The following is a 24,561-nucleotide window of genomic DNA, read 5'->3' on the forward strand; positions in this document are numbered from 1 at the left end:
AAAATAAAATAAAATAATAAAATAAAATGTAATCCAAAAAATAAAAAAGCCTGAAGTATTTGTAAATGAAGACACACAAATTTTTTTTTATTTTATATTTTGCATCACAAAATAAATAATGAAAATTATAAAATATTTGGGACTAACCAATGACAAAAATACTACAAATCAGAATTGGTAAGATGTAACTGAAGCAGTACTTTGAAATTACATGTAGAATCGCTGGCTCTCTATTATTACTTGGATTATGCTGTTCCACAGGACACATCACAAATCCCTGATGAATTTGTCTGAACACAGCTGATCAAAGAAAAGGTAAAAGAGGTTTCTTTTATTGTAGCCCTGATGTAAATTTAATTGTACTTTCTTGATGCATTGCAGACGTTTCTAGGGGCAACATCTAAGGACTATTAATAATATCCTCAGATAAGACCTGACAGATGCCTCAGACCACCAGCAGGGGTTGGGGAAGCCACTCTCTCCTGAGGGGGACAAGAGTACTCAGGGTGACCTTGATGTTGGTCATTATGCCCACTGAGTAAACTGAAGGCAGGAGAATACATCAGGGAAATGTTGGCCTATAGAGAGAGCTGAAGGCTCCTCTTCACTGGCAGGCCACACATATAAATGGGAGAGACAGAGAGGAAGAGAGGGGAGAGAGATCCACTCTCCACATCCTTTCCAGGTGATGATTTCTTTCTTTTTTTCTTTTCTGTTTTTTTTTTTTTTTTTTTGAGATGGAGTCTCACTCTGTTGCCCAGGCTGGAGTGCAAAGGCACAATCTCATCTCACTGCAATGTCTGCCTCCTGGGTTCAAGTGATTCTCCTGCCTCAGCCTCCCGAGTAGCTGTGATTACAGGCATGTGCCACCATGCCTGGCTAATTTTCTGTATTTTTTTAGTAGAGATGGGGTTTCGCCATGTTGGCCAGGCTGGTCTCGAACTCCTGACCTCAGGTGATCCACCCACCTTGGCCTCCCAAACTGCTGGGATTACAAGCAAGAGCCACCGTGCCCGGCTTTTTTTTTTTTTTTTTTTTCCCCAGACAGGGTTTTGCCCTGTTGCCCAGGCTAGAGTGCAGTGGCATGATCATGGCTCACTACAGCCTCAGCTTCCCAGGCTCAAACAATCCTCCTACCTCAGCCTCCTGAGTAGCTGGGACTACAGGTATGCACCATCATGCCCAGTCAATTTTTTTAATTTATTTTTTGCAGAGACAGGGCCTCACTATATTTCCTGGGCTGGTCTTCAACTTACAAAGGGCGAGTGGAGACCTTGCATTGGAATGCTGGAGTTAGACCTGAGCCCTCTTGTCTCTTCCTTCCATGAGGCTGGAGAACAAGCACTGTTTCTGAGCTGCCCTGCCCTGAGAAAGCCTGAGATGGGGCTAGAATTTTGATTTAAAGTCTAGGAATTGATCTGACGTCTAGGAATTGTGGCAAATGCTTGCGTTTTCCCTCTCATTCCCTTAGGGAGAACAACCAAAGATGCTGCTCAGTCCATTTTTATTGTTATAGGGCTTAGGTACAAGAAAATTAGCCCTCCACATGGATCAGGCCAGACCACCAGGGAGAAACCCACCCTGAGCCTGGGACAAAGGCTTCAGGCTCACAGAGAAAGTTTCCATTTCAGCTCCCTCCCTGTACTTCTGCATCCTTAGCACACATCCATGGCCCCGAGTCAAACTGCCTCAGTCAGCAGAAACATTTTTGCCATCTTTAAAGAGCCCTAGTGCTGGCTATTGCATATGTTTCAGGGATGCCTGAGGCCATGCACACATTTGGTGATTCATGAGAAGGACCCAGCATTTAGTAGCACCGTGGCTAAGGTTTACTACAGTGCAAGGATACATGACACGATAAGCAACAGAAAAACACATAGGCAAAGTCTGGAAAAATCCAAGCACAGGCTTTTAATGCTCTCTCCCTCCCCTGAGGAGACTCATGAAGCAGGCTCCTTTTGTCAGCAGCGAAAAATTAAATAATGTGTGTGCAATGTTTCTGCCCTAGAAAGAGACTCAGCATTCAAAGATTTTACGTGGTTGGTTATGTAGGCACCCTCTCCCTAGAAATAATCAGAATTCCAAACTCAAAGAAGAAAAGCGGGTATTCAGCATAAACCAAGTTGCTTGCGCAGTCTAGATACAATGAATCATTCTTATCAGCTAGAGAGTGGGTTAAAGTGCTATGTTCCTAGACACCAGCCAAGGGCCAGCCTGGTAAGCAAGTGTTTCCTAAAGCAGCAGCCTCAGGTCTGCTATGTTATTTCTTTTCTGCGTGGCTTTTAAACCTGAAACCCCTTCCTTTCCTGTTTGTGCAGCTTTGTAGGGTAGGAAAATGTTATATAAAATTTGGACTTCACCTCCACTTTAGGCATTGCCACTGCTCTGTTGCACTTGAGCCCTGTAAGCTGTGTGTTCTATCACAGTATTAACTAAAGCTGATATCCCCAGTAGGCTTAAAACTGTAGGATTTCTGCACAGAGATCTGCTGTTGGTCTGATGGGCTTCCCTTTGTAGGTGACCTGTCCTTTCTCTCTGGCTGCCCTTAACATTTTTTCCTTCATTTTGACCTTGGAGAATCTGATGATTATGTGTCTTGGGGTTGATCTACTCGTGGAGTGTCTTAGTGGTGTTTTCTGTATTTCCTGAATTTGCATGTTGGCCTGTCTTGCTAGGTTGGGGAAGTTCTCCTGGATAATATCCTGAAGTGTGTTTTCCAAGTTGGTTCCGTTCTCCCCATCTTCTTCGGGTACTCCAGTCAATCATAGGTTCAGTCTTTTTACATAGTCCCATATTTCTCGGAGGTTTTGTTTGTTCCTTTTCATTCTTTTTTCTCTAATCTCGTCTGCGTGCCTTATTTCAGCAAGATGGTCTTCCAACTCTGATATCCTTTCTTCTGCTTGGTCAATTCGGCTATTGATACTTGTGTATGTGTTACAAAGTTCTCATGCTGTGTTTCTCAGCTCCATCAGGTCATTTATGTTCCTCTCTAAACTGGTTATTCTAGTTAACAGCTCCTGTAACCTTTTATCAAGGTTCTTATCTTCTTTGCATTGGGTTAGAACACGCCCCTTTAGCTCAGCAGAGTTTGTTATTACCCATCTTCTGAAGCCTACTCTGTCACTTCATCCATCTCATCCTCTGTTCAGTTCTGTGCCCCTGCTGGAGAGGTGTTGCGATCATTTGGAGAAGAGCCATTCTGGCCTTTCAGGTTTTCAGTGTTTTTTCGTTGATTCTTTCTCATCTTCATGAGTTTCAATCTTTGAGGCTGCTGACCCTTGAATGAGGTTTTTGTGGAGACTTTTTTGTTCATGCTGTTGTTGTTGCTTTCTGTTTGTTTGTTTTTCTTTCGATGGTCAGGTCCCTCTTCTGTAGGGCTGCTGCAGTTTGCTGGGGCTTCACTTCAGGCCCTATTCATCTAATTTGCTCCCACTCCTGAAGATGTCACTCAAGGAGGCTGGAGAACAGCAAGATGGGTGACTCCTCCTTCCTCTGGGATCTCTAACCTCAAGGAGCACTGACCTGATGCCAATAGGAATGCTCCTGTATAGGGTATCTGGCAACCCCTGTTGGAGGGTCTCAGGTCTCACCCAGTTGGGTGGCACAGAGAACAGGACCCATTTAATATAGCACTTTGACTATCCCTTGGTGGAGGGGGTGTGCTTCGCTGGGGGGAAATGCACTCATCTGGGCTGTCTGGGTTCCTCAGAACCAGCAGGAGGAAAGACTAAGTCAGCTAGTCCATGGAGACTATGGCCACCCCTTCCCCTAGGGGCTCAGACCCAGGGAGATCAGGATTCAGTCCCTGAGCCCCTGGCTGGAGTTGCTGGAGTTCCTGCAGGGAGGCCCCACCCAGTGAGGAGGGATGGGTCAGGGTCAGGCCTGAAGAGGCACTATGGCTGCATCTGCCACAGCCAGTGTATTGGACTGTGAGGAATACCTCTTGGGACCAACCCGTCCAACCTCCCTGGCTTCAGCGGGGAGAAAAGCGTGGCCTGGAGCTATAGTGATGGCTGCCACCCTTCCCCCACCCTGGGAGCTTAGTGTGTTAGGCAGCTAGCAGTCCCAGTGTTGGCTGCTGCCCCTCTCCCAAGGAGCTCAAATGGCTAAGACAGCAGGCAGCCACAGCTGTGGTGCTCGCCACTCCTCAGCTGGGAACTTGGCAGGCTTAAGCAGATTCTAGCTGAGTGGCTGTTGAGAATCTCCATGGCTCCGTGGCTGAGACCCTAGGTCCCAGTGGAGTGGGCTCACGAGTGGGATCTTCCCATCCGTGGGTTGCACAGTTCCATGGAAAAAGCACGATTTCCCAGGCTAGGTAGCACGCTCACTCATCACCTCCCTTGGCTGGGGTGTGGGGGCTCCCCTGACCCACGTGGCTCTCGGGTGGGCCACCGCACCACACTGCTCTTCCTTGCTCCCTATGGATCATGCCAGCCTCCTAGTCAGTTCTGATAACAGAATCTGGACACCTCAGTTGCTGGCGCAGGATTCACACACTGTTATGGTTTTTGCTGGGAGCCTCCGATCTCTGTTGCATAGTTTCACATGGCTGGGGAGGCCTCACAATCATGGCAGAAGATGAAGACCAAAGGGATGTTTTACATGGCAGCAGGCAAAAAAGCTCTCATTCTCTTTATGGCTGCACAGTATTCCATAGTGTATATGTACCACATTTTCTTTATCTAGTCTATCATTGATGGGCATTTAGGTTGATTCCATGTCTTTGCATTGTGAGTAGTATTGCAATGAACGTACATATGCATATGTCTTTATAATAGAATGATTTATATTCCTTTGGGTATATACCCAGTAATGAGATTGCTGAGTCAAATGGTATATTTGTCTTTAGGTCTTTGAGGAATCACCACACTGTCTTCCACAATGTTTGAACTAATTCACACCAACAGTGTATAAGCATTCCTTTTTCTCCACAACCTCGCTGGCATCTGTTATTTATTGACTTTTTAGTAATAGCCATTCTGACAGGTGTGAGATGGTATCTCATTGTGGTTTTGATTTGCATTTCTCTAATGAAGATCTGTGATTATTTTAAGCCAGCTGCTTATAATGAGAACATGTGAGTTTTAAAGGAATGTTTATAAATTATATTTTATAACAACTTCTCTTGGAAGGTTTTATCTAAAAAACATCACACTCAGAGAACTCCCATGTGATAGGCCCCAGGGACCACCGTTAAGTACTGTGATAGCTTGTGTAAAGGAAACTCTTTGGGGGATACTGGGTAAATAATGGGCTTTCATTCAATTTAACACGTGTGTATTGAGGGCTTACTATCTGCCAGGGGATATTCTTAGTGCGGGTAATAGAGCAATGGACAAAATAGGCAAAACCTCCTGTTCTCATGAGCTTACGATCTATTATGGGTAGAGAAACAACAAGCAAAATAATTAAATAAGATGAGGAAAGTGCTCTGTGCCTGTTCTGGGCAGCCTCTGCTTGCTTTGTTCCTCCCCTGGTAGGAATGTAAGCTTCTGGTGCTGAGTTAGGTTCAGGGACTAGAAGAGTCCAAAGAATGTGAGCCTCCCTTTAATGGAATTAAAAGCTTCCAGTTCTTTCTGGGCCATGATATAACCTATGACTGCAAAAGACCAGTGGTACCATACAAAGGTAGCTTCCTTGTCGATTCTAGCAAGACTTCCCTGCACAGAGCAAAGCTATAGGGAATCAAGGTAGGGAGCAAAGGGGCAAAGTCATGACAAAATGTGCTGCTTTTCATTCCAGCAGAGTTGTGCAAGTATGTACATGTGTGTGCAATCTCTTCTCCCAACACAAGATCTACCTGCAATACTTCACTTATTTAAAAAAAATATTCATTAGTAAAATTACTCATCCTCTGTTCTCTGACCATAAAAAAAAAAAATAGCACCATAATAGTTCACAGAAAGTAATAATTCAAGACATTCAAAGCAGGTGAGTATGTCATAGGCAACTACTCAGGCTCTTGCTTAAACCCTGGGTGCCCAGTAGTTTGCAGCTGTGTGGCACAACAAAAGAATTTATGATACATGGTAACTTTCTTAAAGTTTCATGGCTCAGCTGGGAATGGTGACTCATGCCTGTAATCCCAGCACTTTGGGAGGCCGTGGCAGGAGGACTGCTTGAGCCCAGGTATTCAAAAACAGCTTAGGCAATATAGGGAGAAGCTGTTTCTACAAAAAAGTAAAAAATTAGCCAAGCATGGTGGTGTACACCTGTAACCCCAGCTTACTTGGGAGGCTGAGGTGGGAGGATCATTAGAGACTGGGAGGCAGAGGTTGCAGTGAGCTGAGATCTCACCACTGCATTCCAGCCTGGGCAACACAGCAAGATCCTGTCTCAAAAAAAGGAGGTGGGGGGGTCATAGTTTTATTGGAATCATAAAGAACAGAACAGGCCAGGCACGGTGGCTCACACCTGTAATCCCAGCACTTTGGGAGGCAGAGGCGGGTGGCTCACCTGAGGTCGGGAGTTCGAGACCAGCCTGACCAACATAGAGAAACCCTGTCTCTACTAAAAATCCAAAATTAGCCGGGCTTGGTGGCGCATGCCCATAATCCCAGCTACTTGGGAGACTGAGGCAGGAGAATCACTTGAAACCGGGAGGTGGAGGTTGCGGTGAGCCGAGATCACACCATTGCACTCCAGCCTGGGCAACAAGAGCGAAACTCCGTCTCAAAAATATAAAAAATAAAAAGAACAAAATAAACACCTTCCAAGAAATAACTAAAATTAGTTTAGTCTTCCAGCGCAGTTGTAAATGCAGAATTCAACATTCCGATATTACCATCTCATTTAAAAAGTTATCCTTTTTGTGCAGTTATTACAAACAAGTCAACCAACCCCAGTTACAGCTGGCACCTATGAAGGAGCCAACCTGGAGGTTCAATAAAAACTTTAAAACAGCCCAATGCACATCTTTCAGAAGCATGGCATGATAGTGTTGCTTCTGACTCTAAAAAATAAAAAATGTACTTTTTTAGAAACCATGTATGTCAGTATAATTGCTACTTACTTATGAGTCAAGATCACAATTAAAGTACCTACCATCAAGTGAAAGAGTATGTAATTCATCTGGTAGGAGCTAAACTATTTTTACCTGAACAATTTCTTCTAAATATAGGTCAAGCACTATATCTCAAGCCTGCTGTAAAACATGTCCTACTAATCCACCAGAAATATCATGCAAAGAGCCAGGTGCAGTGGTGTGTGGCTATAGCCCCAGCTACTCGCGAGGCTGAGGCAGGAGGCTGGCTTAAACCCAAAAGTTCAAGACTGTAGTGTACAATGATCACATCAGTGAATAGCCACTGTACGCCAGCCTGGGCAACATAGTGAGATTTATGCCTAAAAAAAAACCATGCAGAAGGGCCATGCCATGAATGCACACGTCAGTGCCATTTTGTTGGTAACATCCCCATAGGATTTACTCACATCCATGTTTACAGCTAGGGCCCTGTACAGCAGGGTCTCTGTCATCACCAGAAAACATATCATGAAGAGAAGTTATAACTGAGTGGGGAAAAAAATGTTCCTTAGGCACCTGGCAGCATGACCGTGAAAAAGGTTAAAATTACTGGCTTACACTGGCCTCTCAAACACTGCCAAGTTCAGAAAAAAAGCTCACAGATATTATGCACATAAGAAATCGGTCCCAACATGAGGCTTCACTTAAATAACCAGTTAGTAAGATAAATGAAGGGTAAATGTACTAGGATCAATAGGAAATAATTAAAGCAAGCGCCACTTGATTCTTACAGCTGAATGATATGATAACAGAATTGCTACATTGATTTTTTTTTCTTTCAGAGTAAGCCAATGTATTAATAGTTTGAAAGAATATATCTTCCATATAATTCAAGCCATCTAGTCTTATCACCTTAAACCACAGCCCCTTATCACCTCCACCTCCACCCTAATGCCAATCACCAAATGCTGCAGCCCCGTAATGAATGATAATTTGTCTAGCACCCTGGGAGGCCGAGGCCGGGGGATCACTTGAGCCCAGGAGTTCAAGACCAGCCTGGGCAACGTGGCAAAACCCCATCTCTACAAAAAATACAAAATTAGCCAGGTGTGTTGGTGCACACCTGTGGTCCTAGCTACTCTAGAGGCCAAGGTGGGAGGGTCGCTTGATCCCAGGAGGTCGAGGTTGCAGTGAGTCATGATCACGCCACTGCAGTGTACTGCACTGCCAGCCTAGGTGACAGAGCAAGACTCTGTTTCAAAAAAAAAAAGATAATTTGTCAAGCTATTAGAAAAGTGGTCACGTCTATATTTATCTGCAGGAAGGAAAATAGGAAAGCGCCGTAGGACCTGCTTACTCGGCAGGCAGCTTTCTATCCTTTTCTTTCCCTCTGTCCACATTATTATCCTGACCTGCTGTGACTTCACCAGCAGGAAGGTTTTGGCTGCCAAGCCAGGGGAAATGCAGCAGCAGTAGCGATGGGCTTCCTCCCACAGGGGAAGGCTTGAAGTGTCCTTCACAGAACTGCTGACAGAGCAGTCTTTCCCATCCAGGGCAGCTCTGAGCTACTCCAAAGCCACCAGCAAAGACGACGACCCAGGATTATTTAAGGCAGCTGACAAGAAGAATGGATGAACAAATCTTGGGCAAAGAATGAGGGTATAGAAGAGCAACACATAACACACGTGGTTAGGATGTAAAAATAGTATTTCTTTAATGTCTTCTAGAATTGATAGTGACTTTGAATTAATCCATTAACTTTGTTTTTTTCTTTTGCATTAACTTTTTTTAAAAAGTCAGTACCGCGGCTGGGCGTGGTAGCTCATGCCTGTAATCCCAGCACTTTGGGAGGCCGAGGCAGGCAGATCATGAGGACAGAAGTTCGAGACCAGCCTGGCCAATATGGTGAAACCCCGTCTCCACTAAAAATACAAAAATTAGCTGGGTGTGGTGGCGTGCGCCCTACTCGGGAGGCTGAGGCAGCAGAATTGCTTGAAACCGGGAGGCAGAGGTTGCAGCGAGCCGAGATTGCACCACTGCACTCCAGCCTGGGTGACACAGCGAGAGTCTGTCTCAAAAAAAAAAGACTCTGTCTCAGTATCACAACCTATAATCATCAAGATACCTTGGAGATCTTTTTGTAAAAAATTGATGACAAATTCTGAAACACACTCAAATCATTAAAGACATTACATAGCTTCAATGCAGCCTTATAGCAAGTGGACTCAATAGACATAAAGGGCTTATATTAACCTAATAATAATAAATAATCATTTTGCATCAACAGTATGAAATTCTGAAGATACAAGCTGGGACACCTATCATGATGCTAATTTTTGCTAAATATTTCAAGTTTGGTACGAAGTAGAACTATATCTATTAAAAAGCTTTTGAGATAACTCCATACATTTTAAAAACATAAACCTATCCTTATGTGCTAAAATATTTTTTAAGTAGCAGTAATTTTGACATTAATTTGCTAGTAATACTACCTTAGATGTGAAAACACTAATATTAGCACCAGACTTCAGGAGCAATAACCCTTACAAATGTCTCTCGGGATAACCGTATTAGCAGTGGAAGAAAAGAGTGAATTCTCAAAACACCCACAACTCAAATAAAATGAATCTCCCTAGCCCTTTCTCTCTCTGGGGATTTGTAGATAGATTTAAACTTACATTTTATTCATAATGTGTAGCATGTCTCCAAAGACAGTTATCCAATATCCATGCCTCCTGGTACTGATGCCCTTTTGGGGTCCCCTCTCCTTGAATCAAATCTCACTTCTGATCCATTGAAGGCTGCAGAAGTGATGCAGAGAGACTTCTTGGCTACATTGTAAGAGGAAAGCCCAAGTCTCTTGTGCTAAAATTCTTAATTGGGAGGACATTAGGTTGAGAGGGCTCAGCACTTTGGGTTCCTACAAAAGCAACCTGAAACCCAACTCAGAGTGAACGGTCACGGTCATCCCAGGAAAACAACACTTAAGCTTAACCAATCAGAAACCACCAACCAACCTCTAACTAGAGACTTTACCAATCAGAAATTGCCAATGAACCTCAAACTAGTGACTTTTCACTTTAACCACTCAGATGGTTTTTTGTGGGGTTTTTCTTTTTTTTGCCTTGCTTCCAAGAACATCTAGAGCTGCCCAATTCATGAGCTGTCTATTCAAATAAACTGGTTAAAATTTGAATGTGCCTAAGTTTGTCTTTTCACACTTAGAATCCTTGTTCTGGGGAATGCCAAATTCACATGGAAAAAGCCTAACCACCCTGAGGCCTACGAGTTATGCAGAAGCCCAGGATTGCCACAGGGAATGGTCACATGGCTGCATGGCCAGCCTTCAGCTCTTCAGCCATCCTAGCCCAGGCATCAGACATGAGAGTGAAGACACTGTCATGGATATCCAGCCAAGCCAAGCCTTTAGATAGCTGCAGCCCCAGCCTCTACCTCAATGCAACATTATTAGACACCCCAAGCAAAGCCCAGCTACCCCAGCTAGTACTGGGGCTCCTTTTTCTGCCTAAGATCCAGACCCACCAAAAGGTTTCCTCCCCCTCTCTCTAAGACCGAGAATGTCACCATGCCTGATCAGACTCTTTCACAAGACAATGTGCAAGTTAATCTCTGTTTCCTGATCCATTCATTCATTGTCCCTAGAAATCCCCTCAGTGGAATTCTTCCACCCCTTCCGACAAACTGTTTCGCCAGGATGATGTATAAGCTTTTGAACCCCCTTAGGGGATGGGTAATCACTCTGTGATTCACCTGGTGTACACCTTAATTAAATTTGTATGCCTTTTCTCCAATTAATCTGCCTTATGTGGGCTGACTTTTCTGAGAATCTTCAGAGGGCAAAGAGAAAGCTTTCCTTTGACCTCTACATTACTCAACCCACAGAACCAAGAAAGATAATAAATTATTGATTAAGCCATGAAATGTAAGCAATAAATGTCTGGAACACTATATATGTAAAATAGCTGTAAGCAACCTATTTGGTAGATGTATAGATAGCAACAAGCAACACACACTCCTGATCCAACACAATGATTCCCAATTCTCACTGTGGGACATCTCCAAAGTGTCTCCAAAAGCTTTAGAAACATTGTGAATGAACTGATATAATCTGACAATAAAACTAACTTTGTTTAGTTTGAAAAATATAAACATAGGACATACTATTCCTTATGAAGGAAATTAAAAAGAAGTCAAAGAAAAATATCAGAGAAAATTGTACTCATAAATGAATCTTTTATTTAAGTAAATAAATCTTTTTTTTTTTTTTTTTTGAGGCAGAGTCTCAATCTGTCACCCAGGCTGGAGTGCGGTTGTGCAATCTTGGCTCATTGCAACCTCTGCCTCCCGGGTTCAAGCAATTCTCCTGCCTCAGCCTCCTGAGTAACTGGGATTACAGGCACATGCCACCACACCCAGGTAATTGTTTGTATTTTTAGTAGAGATGGGGTTACACCATGTTGGCCAGGCTGATCTCAAACTCCTGACCTCAAGTGATCTGCCCACCTCGGCCTCCCAAATTGCTGGGATTACAGGTGTGAGCCACCATGCCCAGCCTAGTAAATCAATCTTTTATTTCAATTTATTTATTTCAATAAAAGATTGATTTATGGTTTTATTGATCACAATTCAAATTAAAGTCTAATTTTAAATCTTTTATTTGAAAAGGGAGCGTTACCAATCTAAAACTGATTTCTGCCCTGAAAAGGTCCAGAAACAGGCAAAACCTCTACTGTAATTTTCAAAGTCTGAAGGCTTCAAAGGGTGGTCTGCCTGCAACACCCCACCTGTTGCCTAGAAGCCGAATCAGAATCTGCATTGTAACAAGATCTCCAGGTGAGTCATGCGTCCATTGAAGTTGAAGAAGTACTGGCAGAGAGCAGCAGTTCCCAAACTTGTCTGCACATGAGAATCATCTGGGAATCTTTTTAAAATTCCGAAATCCAAGCCATACCCTAGAGCAACGAAATCATGGGACACAGGCGTTGATGGTTTTGAAGCCTACCAGGTGATTCCAATGTGCAGCCAACTTCGAGACCTAGTGGTCACCCTAGATAGGGCACTGGGAAATCACTTGGGGAGCATAAACACTAATATTGGTTTCCACCCCCGGAGAGTCTCATGTCGCTGGTCTCAGGTATGACCTATGCAACTGGAGTTTTTAAAAGCTCCAGGTAATTCTCATGTACAGCACAGTTTGTACAGCCACAGACCTGGAGCCAGGCACAGAAGATTTCAAAATGGCAGCTGAGCCTGCACCACTCCTTGGGGAAGAAGGTTTTAAAGTCAGTGAACCTTAATTAAAATGAACAGTTGGCCTCACAGTTTTCAGCTAACTCACCAGGTAGAATGACAGCATCAAGCTTGCTCAAGTTCAGGTCTGCCAAGTCTTGGACGTCCCTCCGGGCTCTCCTGGCACTTTCCTCCAGCACATTTCTCTTCTTTCTGTTGGGCTCCCTTTTAAGTGATTAATGATGAGCATCTGCTCGACATTAGGCACAAATACCTTCACCTTCAAAATAGAAAGAAAAACACATGATGTCATTACCTCTATGAAAACAATCAAGCAACACTATCTCAGAATCTAAACCAGGAAGCCAAGATCAAAAGCCACGAAGTGATTCTGTATGCCTTCAGGGCCAACATCAGCTAGAAATATTATAGCTCAACCACAAAGAAGAAAGTGCAGGGGCCTTCTAAAAGGGGGAAAAAAAAGAGCTGTAAATTAGCTTCCAAAAGGAAGGGAGATCAAATAGATTACAGAGAGGTGGCTTTTCAGATAAATATATATATATATTTCTTTAAATAGATGAAAGAGAAAGAGAGGATGTAATTTTATAGATAGGAACATACAGGACTCAAAAATTGGAGGATTAAATCAGCCCTTGAGACCCTTCAAAGCAGTGCTTCTCAAGCTAGCTACACATTAGAATCACCTGGAGAGCTTGGGCACCAACGAGGCCAATTCAGTGGAAATCTCTGGGAGTGAAGAGCCAGCCTGAGCCTTGCTCCAGCTTAAAATCTCCCCAGGCGATTCTGTTTGTCAGGGCTGGCAACCACTAATCTAAAGCAAATGGGAGATAAAACTCAGGGCTCGGAGTTAAAACCCCGGAGGCTTCAATGCCAAGACCCCGCAGCAGGGCATTTGGTAGCTCTCGCTTGATCCACCTCCATGCATCCAGCCCCACCAAGCTCTGGGTCACCCCGGGTTCATCCTCAGAAACACTCGAGAGGGGAGGACATCACTCCAGTTTCCCTGTCTCCAACCCTGGGATCCTGTAGGGGCCCTGATCTGGGGAAACATGAGGACGTGGAGGCAAGGGAGGAAGCTCAGGGGAGACACTTGTATATTGGGGGTTGCCTTTGAGCCACACCTTCTTCACTGGCTTCTATTCCAACCTAAAACACACAGGTCAGCTTCACCAGGAAGTACACGAGGCTGGTCTGAATCAAATGTCCCTTGACTCTCTGAAAGGATGGCATTAGGGCTGGGAGGCATAAAAATCAAGAGTCTCAGCCTCTTGTTACTAAACTTTGTATTTCACTAAGGTATATGCTAAGATTCTAAACATTCTCTCTTCATATATTGTTTTATAAAATTGAATAATAGCTCCTATCTGATATACCATATATACATACATATATGAGCTTAGAATCATATATATATATATATATATATATATATATATATATATGAGAAAAGACTTTGAATATTCCGAAGGGCAAGAAAGATGCAGATACAGATACAGGCTGGGCATGGTGGCTCATACCAGTAATAGCAGCAGTTTGGAAGGCCAAGGTGGGAGAATTGCTTGAGGCCAGGAATTTGAGATGAGCCTGGGCAACATAGTGAGACCCCTGTCTCTACAAAAATTAAAACTAAAAAATTAGCCAGGAATGGAGGTGTGTGCTGCAGTCCTACCTACTCAGGAGGCGGAGGTGAGAGAATTGCCCGAGCCCAAGAGTTTGAAGTTACAATGAGCTTTGATCGTGCCACTGCACTCCAGTTTGGGTGACAGAGCAAGACCCCGTTTGTTTAAAAAAAAATGCTAAAAACATGGATTTGATTTTAAAGAATTCCCCAAACAAGTTGGCCTTCAGTTGTTTCACGGAATAATCAGATGAACATGCTCAAGGAGTGAAACACGTTTTCAACATGTGCACGTCCTTTGGAACTGATAAGAAAGCACTGAGGCATTTACTGGGTTGTAATCTAGACTCAATAAGTCCATGTACCTCTCCCGGACTTCATCTCAAGCACAGAGACCTGAGTTCATTAAATACTCACAAACCCCAGTGTGTAGGACATCGCCCTTCACCCATTAGGAAATCAGTAACTACTTGTTGAAAGGATGAATGAATAACACCCACATTAATCTTAATACCCCTCAAGTGAAAGAGGTGCTAGATATCTCCTTTCCTAAGTTTTAGAGAAAAGAGAATTGGCTTCTAGGACTGACTTTGTCACTGCCTAGTGATGACCTTAAAGAAGTCATTTTTCCTCCCAGGGAAACTCAGCCAGGAGATTGAACAGAGATGTCCTCCAGCTTCAAACTTCAAATCCTGCAGACAAAGAAATTAATGAATTGTATATTTTAACTTATTAAAAAGAAAGGTGCAGCAGCTGTGGCGGTTCCTCACAAAGTTAAAGAGAACTACCATGATTCCGCTTCTAGGTATATACACAAAAGAATTAAAAGCAGGGACTCAAACAGGTATTTGTACACCCATGTTCACAGCAGCATTATTCACTACAGCCAACAACCCAAATGTCCATCAACAGATGAATGGTACACAAAATGTGGTGTTCTACATACAAGGGAATATTATTCCGCCTTAAAAAGGAAGGAAATTTTGACAAGTGCTACCACATGGATGAACCCTAAGGACATAGGCCAAGTGAAATAAGGCAGTAACACAAAGACAAATATTATATGATTCCACTTGTAGTAAGTACCTAGAGTAGACAAAGTCTTAGAGATAGAAAGTAGAATGTAATAGAGGCTACCTGGAGCTGGGAGAAAGGAGAATGAGGAATTAGTGTTTCACGGTTGCGGTTGCAGTTTGGGATGATGAATATGGTCTGGGGACGGACAGTGGAGATGGCTCCACAGCATTGTGAATGCACTTAATGCCAGTCGATCACACACTACTTAAAAATGGTTAAAATGGTAAAGTTCATGTTACATATGTTTTACTCCCTCCCCTCCAAAAAACAAAACACTATTGGCAAAGAGGTAGCAGGTGAGGGGCAGGCTGGTCTGGTCCTTGTGACTGCGAACATCCCTGCTGCCCGTTTTTTGTCTGAAGCCCGGCTGGGTCGCTGGAGATCCAGCGGAGTGTGCGGAGGGAGGCGTGTTGGATACCGTTAAAAATGAGAAGCCCCAGGCCGGGCGCGGTGACTCACGACTGTAAGTCGCGGCCCAACCCTTTGGGAGGCCGAGGCAGGTGGATCACTTGAGGTCAGGAGTTCGAGACAAGCCTGGACAAAATGGTGAACTCCTGTTTAAAAAAAAAAAAAAAAAATTAGCAGGGCGTGGTGGCAGGAGCCTGTAATCCCAGCTACTCGGGAGGCTGAGACAGAAAAATCGCTTGAACCCGGGAGGCGGAGGTTGCAGTGAGCCCAGATCGTGCCAATGCACTCCAGCCTGGGCGACAAGAGCGAGACTCCGTCTCAACAACAATAACAACAAAAAATTAGAAGCCCCTGGGGACGGAGAGCATTAGGACAAATACCTAATGCATATGGGGCTTAAAACCTAGATGATGGGTTGATAGGTGCAGCAAACCACCAGGGCACATGCATACATATGTAACAAACCTGCACGTTCTGCACATGTATCTTGGAACTTAAAGTAACAAAATAAAATAAAATAAAAATAAAAATTAGAAGCCCGAGAGAGGGAAAACAGCTTAGGAAGGGGTTGCCCCCGCCACTCCGCAGGCTGCAGAGGGAAGAGAAAGCGCCCCCGTGGCGCCCCCAGGGCCGTGCAGCCCAGACCTAGCCCCGCAGCCCCACATACCCCAGCACCTCCGAAGCTGCGTGCAGAGCCGCTCGCTCCCACCTCCGGCTGCACCCGCGCGCCCCCTTGCGGCGGATTCCGCTCTGGCGCATAGCCCCACTGGAGCGCTGGCGCGTTGGCGATGGGGTCCCAGGTGGGAGAGAGATCTGTCCGCTGAACCTGCGCATCCCGGCCCCTGCGGAGGCTGCAGAGATTCTGTCCTTTCTGTTCGGAGGGAAGAGAGAGGGCGCCAGGGAGACATAAGCTAGATTTTTATTAATAGATAACTTTATTTGAAAATTATCTTTAAACGAAAGAGCAAGGGGAAAAATGGATTCTATCCTTTGCCGCACTACTAAAAAGTAACTTCCATTCAACTTATTTCAAAAGAGAACGTCGATATTGATATGCAATATTTTTAATTGTTTTAAAATATTTAATTGTGTGCAATAATTTTTTTAACTGCTCAGTTCCAAAGCTGGAAGTTGAAGTGATGTTTTTGACAGGGAAGACTGAAGAAGAGACCCCATTGCATCTTCATCGGAGCTGGAGGACAAAAAAAAAAAATTCTTAGGACACTTAACATGGAGAGTTTGAGATCCGGATACAGCGTGGGCTGTAACTAAGGGCAGTGGAAGCAGGCAGCCTTGGCTAGGATGCCGCTGCTCCTCATGACATTTTGTCTCACAAACTTAGCAAGTTCTTAGAAAGTCCAAAACGCCACATGTGTTGCCTAATTTTCTTATATGATCACAGGAAATAAATAGGAAAAATGCAGATAATTTGCATTTTATTTGATAATTTTTAAATAAAAGTTACTTGTTAATAAAATTTCAGGTAGGATGCTCCCTCAGTTTCTTCTGTACAATATCATTCATTGACCAGATATTTGAAGAAAAGTTATTCTTTGTTTTTTTGAGAGCAGGTACTGTTTATTAACTGACCAGCTTAGAAAAATAATCATGGTAGACACCTTAGTTCATTATTCTAATAAGCTGTTGATCTGGTCCTCCCTGTTGCCAGCATCTCCACCTTCTACAAAATGGGTGGTCTTTTTCTTCTTTCCACCTCATGGAGAAGATAATTTAAAGGACCACAGGAAGTTATTTGCTTCTTTGAAGCATTTTCCAACAGTATAGATCTCATGAATCAGATCTTCCGTGCAGATGATGCCATATTTACCAAGCGTTCGAGCAATCAAAGCGTTATCTGTCAAAGCAATTCGCTTCTTATTGATTTTGCCATAACCCCGCTTGTAGATTAGTTTATTTACTGACTTCAGATTTGGGTACCCCCTGCAATATATGGTTCTACAATCCCCAGCATGTTAATTGAAACCTTGTTAAGCTTCACAAAGGTTCCACTGAAGATTTGACGAAGGCGAAGAAGCTGCAACACCTTTCGGACCTTTGGGCTCACACCACTGATACCTCTGATCCTGATGACAAATGCCAATTTGGGTTCTGCAGGTACATAGAAGTTGCCAGCTTTTCTTGCCATTCAAATTTAAGTTCCGTATATCTGTCTATATTCCTTGTGATAGTGCTTTGCTTTTTCATAGATAAGCTTCCTCCTTGCCTTTCGAAGCATCTTTTGGGCAAACTTCTTTCTCAGGCATTTGATCTTCAGCTCTGTGAAATTTCTTCGCTTTTTCTTAAGGGTTTCTGGTACAGCAGGAACCTTTTTCTTCTTCTCTTTGACACTCTTCATGGTTCCAGCGGGAAAAGAGGAACTATTCCTTTATTATTAAAAGATGAAATCTGCAATATCCAGCAAACATTACTTTCCCTACTGGATCTTTAAATTATTAGTCCCATGTTCCTCTGATAAAAATTCACTAAGCCTTTATGTCCTGGGTGCTGAATAAACCCTGCATTTACTTTCAAGAAGAAACCTACCTTTCTTAACCTGGAGGTAGATTGCTGCTCATAAGTGACAGATGGAGTACTGTAAATCCCCGAGGGTGATTCTAGCCCTTGACCCAGTAGGATATTTACTGTCAATGATGCCTAGATTTAGAAAGAGGATGTAAACGTGGTGTCGACACCAGACAGGGCAAAGAGCAACTGCTTGTGGAAAACACACATGCATCCGTCATCACTGCAGATGAGGAGGAAAAGGAGGACAAGGAGTGAATTTGAAAAGCAGGATAACTTAGTGTAGGTCTGAGTGCCCAAGATCAAACCTGACTCCACCCTCACTGCCTTATGTGATCCCGAGAAATTACTCAAAATATCTGTACCAACATTTCCTCAGGCTGAAAGTAGGAAGTAGCACCTTTTTCATAGAGTTGTTGGAAAGATTAAAAACAGTAAATGTCATCTGTGTCAAAACCTTGATACTAGTGTATTTCTGTTCACTGAATGGTTTGTACCCCTTTAGTTTCCTTGATATACGTTGATTAAAAAAAAAAAAAATTTGACTGGGCCCGGTGGCTCACGCCTGTAATCCCAGCACTTTGGGAGGTAGAGGCAGGCAGATCACCTGAGGCCAGGAGTTTCAGACCAGCCTGGCTAATGTGGCGAAACCCCGTCTCTACTAAAACTACAAAAATTATGTGGGCCTGGTGGCACATGCCTGTAATCCCAGCTACTCGGGAAGCTGAGGCAGGGAGGCAGAGGTTGCAGTGAGCCGAGATTGCATCACTGCACTCCAGCCTGGCCTACAGAGCAAGACTCTGTCTCAAAAAAAAAAAAAAAAATCAACAAAATTGATTAAAATGTCTAATTGGCTTTTATTAGTGACTCATAAAACAGGCAGTTGCTAATCAAAATAGAGGGAGCTTCAATGAGCCTGGCAGACCAGTTGGTTTTCCTAAGGTGGCTTGAACAGAAATAGGGAAACAGGAATACAAAAAGTGAATTGGTTAACATCAGTTTACTTCAGGTTACTTTACTTATAAAGGGTTAAAGCAGAGAGGACTTCCTTATCATGCTGACTTAGGCTGACTGGGCCCTTTCTGATTGCTTGCTGTGAATCTCTTGTTTTTACGAAAAGCCAGTCTATTTTGGGAATTTTCCCGTTTATGTTTCAGTTTGATTACAGTTTGATTACTTAGCACAAGGGACCCCATTTTGGTTCAATCTGTTGCGACCTAATGCAGGGGCTCAGTTCAAAACCATGGCCTCTCACACATTTTATTTAACAACACAAAGAAAAGAGTTTTTGCTCTGAAGCCAATTTTCTTGCAGCTATTGATAAACCGATCATAACAGAACTAAAAAATATATTCAATAAACAAGTACAAGATTAAAGAATTGTCTAAACAATGTAATGTAATAAGCAAAAGATTATAAATCCAAATCACTTGATTTAGGATTAGGGTAAGGTGTTCCTTATGGCTCCACAGTTTGTTTTTAAGTATTACCTATTAAGTAGATGTCTCACTCTAATCTCTGCCTTCAGTGAATATTATAAATGTTAATTTTATTAAATTCACACTTAAATGATGCTTTTAAAATTATCTTTGGGTCAGGCACAGTGGCTCACCACTATAATTCCAACACTTTGGGAGGCTGAGGCAAGAGGATTACTTGAGCCCAGGAGCATGGGCAACAAAGTGAGACTCTGACTCTACCAAAAACATTTTATTTAATTAGCCAGGCATGGTAGCACAGGCCTGTAGTCCCAGCTACTCAGGAAGTGAGGTGGGAGGATCGCTTGAGCCTGAGAGGTCAAGGCTGCAGTAAGCCATGATCATGCCACTGCACTCTAACCTGGACAACAGAGTGAGACCCTGTCTCAAAATAAAAATGAAAATAAAATTATCTTTGAACTAAAATAAATGACGCTTTAGGCAAGTGAAATTGTCGAAACTCTGAAAATAGGATGTACGTATAGTTGATGTATTTGTTTAGCCCAGTTTATCATGTAAACAACAGGTTAGTATACCCAAGTTTCAGAAACACTTTGGGGGTTCATCAATTTTTGGTTACCTTCAAGATTTTCTTAACCTCTTACATGAAAATTTGTGTCAGGGCCAGGCTCTGTGGCTCATGCCTTTAATTCCAGCACTTTGGGAGGCCAAAGCAGGAGGATCGCTTGAGCCCAGGAAATCGAGACCAGCTTGGGAACATAGTGAGACTCCTTATCACTACAAAAAATTTAAAATTATTTGGGCATGGTGGTACATTACTGTAGTCCAGCTACTATAGGGGCTGAGATGGGAGGATCACTTGAGCTAGGAGGCTATGGCTGCAGTGACTGTGATTGCACTACTGCACTCCAGCCTGGGTGGCAAAGTGAGACCCTGTCTCAAAAAGAAAAAAAGGAGTAGGAAATTAGTGTGTCTAGGGCCGGAGCTCTTAGGCAAACTGGTGAAGCCCCTTCTCAGAATAATGCTTTTAACGCCTAAAATAAAAAATGAGATTGTAAATGAGAAACTAAAAATTAGCTTGGACTTTAATCTGCCCTCGTATTCATTAGCCTGGACTGATAAAACCAGCCTCAAAATTACCAGAAAACAGTATTTCTCTCAAACCACAGTAAATCATAAAGTGTCATAACAACCTCCTTTCTTTTCTACTTAATTTTTTTTTTTTTTTTTTTTTTTTTTTGCCAAGTCCTTTATGGAAGTTGTTGTGCGTGTCTCTGTTGTCTTCGTGGAAGGCCAGAGCCACACGGTCCTAAGAGCTGGGAACCAGGAAGCGTAGGCTGATCTGAAGAAGACACTTCAATCATGGATGATGCTAAAAATGTTCTGTATGCCTGGTGCGGCAAAAGGAAGATGACTCCATCCTATGAAATTAGAGCATTGGGGAACAAAAGTAGGCAGAAATTCTTGTGTGAGGTTCAGGTGGAAGGGTATAATTACAGTGGCATAGGAAATTCCACCAATAAAAAAGATGCACTGAGCAATGCTGCCAGAGACTTTGTTAACTATTTGGTTCAAATAAATGAAGAGTGAAGAAGTTCCAGCTTTTTGGGGTTGCATCTCTGCCCCCACTTACTGATATTCCTGACACTACAGCAAATGCTGAAGGAGGTTTACCAACAACCATGGGAGGGCCTCTTCCGCCACATCTGGCTCTCAAAGCTGAAAATAATTCTGAGGTAGGGGCCTCTGGCTATGGTGTTCCTGGGACCAAGGAGCCAACTTGAAGGATTACTACTCAAGAAAGGAAGAACAAGAAGTGCAAGCGACTCTAGAGTCAGAAGAGGTGGATTTAAATGCTGGGCTTCATGGAAACTGGACCTTGGAAAATGCTAAAACTCATCTAAACCAATATTTTCAGAAAGAAAAAAGCCAAGGAGAATATAAGTACACCCAAGTGGGTCCTGATCACAACAGGAGCTTTACTGCAGAAATAACCATTTACATCAAGCAGCTGGGCAGAAGGATTTCTGCACATGAACATGGATCAAATAAGAAATTGGCAGCACAGTCCTGTGCCCTGTCACTAGTCAGACAACTCTACCATCTTGGAGTGGTTGAAGCTTACTTCGGACTTACAAAGAAGGAAGGAGAGAGAGTGGAACCTTACAAGGTAAACCTCTCTCATGATTTACAGCATCAGCCACAAAACATCATTTGAGAGCTAAATCTTGAGATTATGCCCCCGCCTGAAGATCCTTCTATGCCAGTTGCACTCAACATTGGCAAATTGGCTCACTTTGAACCATCTCGGTGACAAAACCAAGTGTGTATAGTTCCTCGGTCACCTCCACAATCCAGATGGAATCCTTGGACTACTAGCAACATTGCTGAGGGACCTCTGGGCTTTTGCTTCTCCAGAGCAAATAAGCTTGGACCTCAAGAATGAATTGGTGTACCAGTTGGAACAGGATCATGATTTGCCAGCAATCTTGCAGGAGCGAGAGTTACTGCCTGTGAAGAAATTTGAAAGTGAGATTCTGGAAGCAATCAGTCAAAATTCAGTTGTCATTATTAGAGGGGCTGCTGGATGTGGTAAAACCACACAGGTTCCCCAGTTCATTCTAGATGACTTTATCCAGAATGACTGACAGCAGAGTGTAACATTGTAGTAACTCAGCCCAGAAGAATCAGTGTAGTTTCCGTGGCAGAGCGAGTTGCATTTGAGAGAGGAGAAGAGTCTGTAAAAAGCTGTGGTTACAGTGTTCAGTTTGAGTCTGTACTTCCTTGTCCTCATGCCAGTATAATGCTTTGTACTGTAGGTGTGCTCCTAAGAAAATTAGAAGCAGGCATTTGAGGAATCAGTCATGTAATTGTAGATGAAATACATGGAAGAGACATTAATACTGACTTCCTTTTGGTAGTACTGCGTGAAGTTGTTTCAGCTTACCCTGAAGTTCTCATTGTTCTTATGTCCACTTCTATTGATACCAGCATGTTGTGTGAATATTTCTTCAATTGCCCCATCATTTAAGTGTATGGGAGGACTTACCCAGTTCAAGAATATTTTCTGGAAGACTGCATTCAGATGACCCACTTTGTTCCTTCACCGAAAACCAAGAAGAAGGACAAGGATGATGATGGTGGTGAGGATGATAATGCAAATTGCAACTTGATCCGTGGTGATGAATATGGTCCAGAAACAAGGATGAGCATGTCTCAATTGAATGAAAAAGAAACTCCTTTTGAACTCGTCGAAGCTCTCTTTAAGTACATTGAAACCCTTAATATTCCCAGAGCTGTGTTGGTATTTTTGCCTGGCTGGAATTTGATTTATACTATGCAGAAGCATTTGGAAATGAATCCACATTTTGGAAGCCATCAGTATCAGATTCTACCTCTGCATTCTCAGATTCCTCGACAGGAACAGCGCAAAGTGTTTGATCCAGTACCAGTTGGAGTAACCAAGGTTATTTTGTCCACAAATATTGCTGAAACAAGCATTATCATAAATGATGTTGTTTATGTCGTTGACTCCCGCAAGCAGAAAGTGAAACTCTTCGCTACTTACAACAATATGACCAACTATGCTACAGTGTGGGGATCAAAAACAAACCTTGAACAGCGGAAAGGGCAAGCTGGCCAAATACGGCCTGGATTCTGCTTTCACCTCTGCAGCCGAGCTCGTTTTGAGAGACTTGAAACCCACATGACACCAGAGATGTTCCAAACACCATTGCATGAAGTTGCTCTTAGCATAAAACTTCTGTGTCTAGTTGGAATTGGCCAGTTTCTGGCCAAAGCAATTGAAACTCTCCCTTTGGATGCTGTGATTGAAGCAGAACACACTCTTAGAGAGCTTGATGCATTAGATGCCAATGATGATTTGACTCCATTGGGGCGAATCCTGGCTAACCTCCCCATTGAGCCTCGTTTTGGCAAAATGATGATAATGGTGTGTATTTTCTATGTGGGAGATGCTATCTGTACCATTCCTGCTGCTACCTGCTTTCCAGAGCCTTTTATCAATGAAGGAAAGTGGCTGGGCTACAACCATTGAAATTTTGCTGGAAACGGATTTTCTCATCATGTAGCCCTTTTATCAGTATTCCAAGCCGGAGATGATACTAGAATGGGTGGAGAAGAAGCAGAAATACGTTTTTGTGTGCACAAAAGACTTAATATGGCTACACTAAGAATGACTTGGGAAGTCAAAGTTCAGCTCAAAGAGATTCTGATTAATTCTGGGTTTCCAGAAGATTGTTTGGTGACACAAGTGTTTACTAACACTGGACCAGATAATAATTTGGATGTTGTTATCTCTCTTCCTGGCCTTTGGTGTGTACCCCAATGTATGCTATCATAAGGAAAAGACAAAGATTCTCACCACTGAAGGGTGTAATGCACTTATCCACAAATCATCTGTTAATTGTCCTTTTAGTAGCCAAGACATGAAGTACCCATCTCCCTTCTTTGCATTTGGTGAAAAGATTCGAACTCGAGCCATCTCTGCTAAAGGCATGACTTTAGTCACCCCACTACAGTTGCTTCTCTTTGCCTCCAAGAAAGTCCAATCTGATGGGCAGATTGTGCTTGCAGATGACTGGATTAAACTGCAAATATCTCATGAAGCTGCTGCCTGCATCACCGCTCTCCAGGCAGCCACTGAGGCTCTGGTTGTTGAAGTAACCAAACAACCTGCTATCATCAGCCAGTTGGACCCCGTAAATGAAAGTATACTGAACATGATCCGTCAAATCTCTAGACCCTCAGCTGCTGATATCAACCTTATGATTGGCAGTACATGGTATGGAGATGGTCCAGGTCCTCCTAAGATGGCCCGATATGACAATGGAAGCGGATATAGAAGGGGAGGTTCTAGTTATGGCAGTGAAGGCTATGGCAGTGGCTATAGCAGTGGAGGCTATCGTAGCGGAGGCTATGGTGGCAGCTCCAGCTCCTGTCGGGCAGGATATGGTGCAGGTGTTGGTGGAGGCTATAGAGAAGTTTCCCGAGGTGGCTATAGAGGCAACTCTGGAGGAGATTACACAGGGCCTAGTAGAGGCTACAGATGATCTGGGGGATTCCAGCGAGGAGGTGGTAGGGGGGGCCTATGGAACTGGCTACTTTGGACAAGGAAGAGAAGGTGGCATCTATTAAGGCTTGTTTATGTCAGTTCCTGTGTGTAGACAGTAAGAAAAAAAAGGCATGCTATGTGTGACATTTTTTTCCAATGTTTATTTCCCACCAAAAAGTAAATGCAT

The 24,561-nt window shown here is 43.3% G+C and overlaps 2 pseudogenes; one reads left to right on the top strand and one right to left on the bottom strand.

Annotated features, from left to right (window-relative positions):
* Positions 1 to 16,966: 16,966 nt before the first annotated feature.
* On the bottom strand, positions 16,967 to 17,694 carry LOC100983027 (large ribosomal subunit protein uL30-like; annotated as a pseudogene).
* A 2,441-nt stretch (positions 17,695 to 20,135) lies between these two features.
* LOC100992009 (ATP-dependent RNA helicase A-like) lies at positions 20,136 to 24,457 on the top strand (annotated as a pseudogene).
* Positions 24,458 to 24,561: the final 104 nt, after the last annotated feature.

The sequence above is a fragment of the Pan paniscus genome, chromosome 14 (assembly GCF_029289425.2).
Source record: "Pan paniscus chromosome 14, NHGRI_mPanPan1-v2.0_pri, whole genome shotgun sequence".
In the NCBI taxonomy this organism is placed as follows: domain Eukaryota; kingdom Metazoa; phylum Chordata; class Mammalia; order Primates; family Hominidae; genus Pan; species Pan paniscus.